We start from the raw sequence: 3,225 nt of genomic DNA, 5'->3' as shown, positions 1-3,225 counted from the left end.
CTTCCACTCCCTCTCCCTCTCTCTCTTTTGGTTTTTCTGCATTTTCCCCAATTGGTCATAAAAACAGCTGACTGATTAACCTATGTTTTCTTCAGGTAGCTGAAGGAAGAGAATTTCAGTCTATGCTTTAGAAAGAATTGATACAAACCTCTAATGAGGCATAAGAAGTTGAGACTGAAATCTTCAGTTTTGAGATTTTCCTGGGGCTAATGTTCTCCACCAGAAATAAGAGAATTCACAGAATGAAATGTGTTAGTTTACATTGTCAGAAAAACAATGAACTGAAATTCACAGGCCACTGTAGCAAATAAAGGAAAGGGCATAAAAATCTTTCAAAATTATGAAACACTTGTTTGGATTAAGTGTTAAAATAACGTTTTTCTAGTTCTTACAGTGATTAACTAGACTGAAATGAACTTGTCCTATTGTATTCAAATCGAATAAGGCATATTTGATTGTTCCCTAACTTTATTTGGAATAATTTTCTTCTTAAAGGGAAAAGGATGCTAATTAATTTCTATTTTTTCTTAAAAATGTTGGCTTTGCTTTAGAGTGATAATGCAATCATAATGTGTAGTGATCTTGATTTTTGTTGAGTGAAGCACATTGGTATAGAATATAAATAACGAAGAAACATATTGAAAAAGTTTTTTTTTTTCCCCAGTACCAGGAATCGAACTCACGACCTTGCACTTGCCAAGCAGGCGCTGTGCCACTGAGCTAAATCCCCAGCCCCTGAAAAAGATTTAATAAGATTGCATTCATAACGTCTGAGAAGAATTGCTGAAGCATATGGACATCATGAGGAATTATTTTTACTTTTGAATACACGAATTCAAAGTAAAGAGATTGCTAGGTACGCATATATTTGCTTCACTTTTTCCACTTTATTTTGTTTTTGAAACTCTCTGTAAGGAATACCGGGTCACCTATTTATCATGCATCTCAGAATCGCATCTCAGGAACCTCTCAGAAGGTCAGAACGGCAGCTTGCCCTTTGTGGACTGTCCCGCTGATCAACACTATGGGGAACCTTCATCTATAGCTGAGGAATAGGACTTTAAAAGTGCTCTGAACAGGTTCTAGAGAAGAGGAATGCACTCTCGGAACCTGTGGCATCTACTTGGAATGAAGGGTGAAAAGAGCAGCAAAATTAGCACGTATAAGTCATTGCCTTTCTTGTACATTTTAGGCTTCTTAAAAATGCTTGAAAAATTTTTTTTGTTAGTACATCTTTGCAGTACGTGCAAGGTATGTTGAGTGAAATAAACCAGACCCACACAGTAAAATAACATATGGTATCTCTCACTTGTGCAAGACAAAGTTCCAACAAGAGAAATAAGAAAGGATGGCTAGAAGGAGACAAAAGGATGGATCTTTTGCAAATGGAAAGTGTTCTGACAGACCAAAAGCGATGCGTGAGGGTGAGGGGAAGGGGAAATAAGTAAGATACAGATAAGCCATGTACAGATTTTAGGATCTAATTGCTCATCATGTTTCACAATAGAATGGTTTCTCCCCTGATTGGTAGAGGGGGGAATATGCAGTTTGAAAATCAATACTAGGCTTTAGTTTGCAAAGCTGAAATATTTCCGGAAATGTATGCCTTTCAAAACAAGGTGAACATAATTGATGGCACAGAATAATGTACATGCAGTGGTGAAAAAAGCTTTACATTATCTATATTTTATCACAATAAACAAGGGAACTAAAGTGTAGATGGATCTTGAAGGAAAAGGGAAAAAAAGAAAAGGAAAGTCCAGTAAAGCGTATAGCTAGAACTTCCTTCTGAATACAGGGAGAATTCTCAAATGGTGGACATGCATTATCTTTTCTTTTTCCTCCACTAATAATTAGGAGGCCCCTGGAGATTGGGATCAAGTGGACTAATTCGTCCAATTATGAGTTCTATGCACCGAGCCGCCCAGCCCATATAGTAGTAAAAAATCAGCATTTGTCTCCATCGCTGCAGTTGGATGGCTCTGGTCCACTGGGTTCTGCACCAACGTTTCCTCTTCCAGTGGTTGCTCACATCAGAAAGCAACTATCAGACAAAGTGTTCACATCAAAGGTAAAAGAGGCCCCAAAGCCCTGTAAGTGCATGAGGTAGTCACATGAGCTGGATCTGAGGGTCCCTGTGTCTGAAATAAGGAACCTATCGTTCCTTTGTGGAATAAGTTTGCTGGTTTGCTGACTCTCATTGCAAAAGAATAATTTTCATTATGAGTCAGTGAGGTGCACCAGAAGGGTTTATTATGCAGAGATTTTATTATGTGCTGTCAAGAGTGGACTTCAGGCACTGAGAGAATTGAGGTGCATTTTGAGCTGGAGTTGTATATTTAAGGGTCTGTCTTCAAACAGGTGACCTAGGACGTCTTTTCCTCCTGTCTCTCAGGTGCATATCTAACACATTATGTCAGAATACAAGTAAGCCATCTACATAGGTTTGACGCTGAGAGCTGGTGCCCATCAGTCTTGCTACTTCCTTGGTGGTGGAGGAAGTGCAATTTATAGGTGAAAATCACAAACCTAGAGCCTGGTTTTACAGGCTTAATGTGTCCTGAAGACCTTTAGGAGTATTGGGAGATGAGTTTTCTACAAAGGAAAAACCTTGAGTAACTTTTGTGTCTTGAAGCTACAGTTAACTACTATTTTAATCCTTTTCTCCTTTCCACCTAGTTTTTATTTCTGCTATCCTACCCTGCCAGAGACGTTGCTTCAGATCTGCACCCACTGGCCATGACCCAGCACAGGAGCAGCTTTATGCAGTAAGTGCCGAGGGGGAAAGGACTCTCCGAAACATGTTTTCCTCTGCATTGAGACTAACAGGACAGTCTTGGTTGCTAACAGAGAACTTTCAGCTATGCAGTGTGAAGCTTATGTCCTGTGTTGGGTTGAGAGTCCCAGATAACTCATTCACTTTCTTCCTACACTTGTCCTTCGTGGATATCTCATCCACAAAAGCTTAAATTGAGCCCCTCTGCACGGAGGGTGATCACAGTTCCATGAATCATATTTGAGGAGTTCCTGGGTTCTAGGCTCTGATCTATGTGTTCTATAGCTTGTTTCCTTTCACCTCATTGCGTTTCACTTCATTTCATTCTATATGTGCAGTCTTCTGCAAAGAAGAAAGTTCAATTTGTTTTCCAGAAAAGGAAAAAGAACTATTTTTATATAACTACTATCAGGCTTGAGGGTAAAAAGTGGGAGGAAATGTTTGGTCTG

Source organism: Chinchilla lanigera, unplaced genomic scaffold (genome assembly GCF_000276665.1).
Source record: "Chinchilla lanigera isolate Chin_1 unplaced genomic scaffold, ChiLan1.0 scaffold00094, whole genome shotgun sequence".
NCBI lineage: Eukaryota > Metazoa > Chordata > Mammalia > Rodentia > Chinchillidae > Chinchilla > Chinchilla lanigera.
This window is presented reverse-complemented; position numbering follows the sequence as displayed.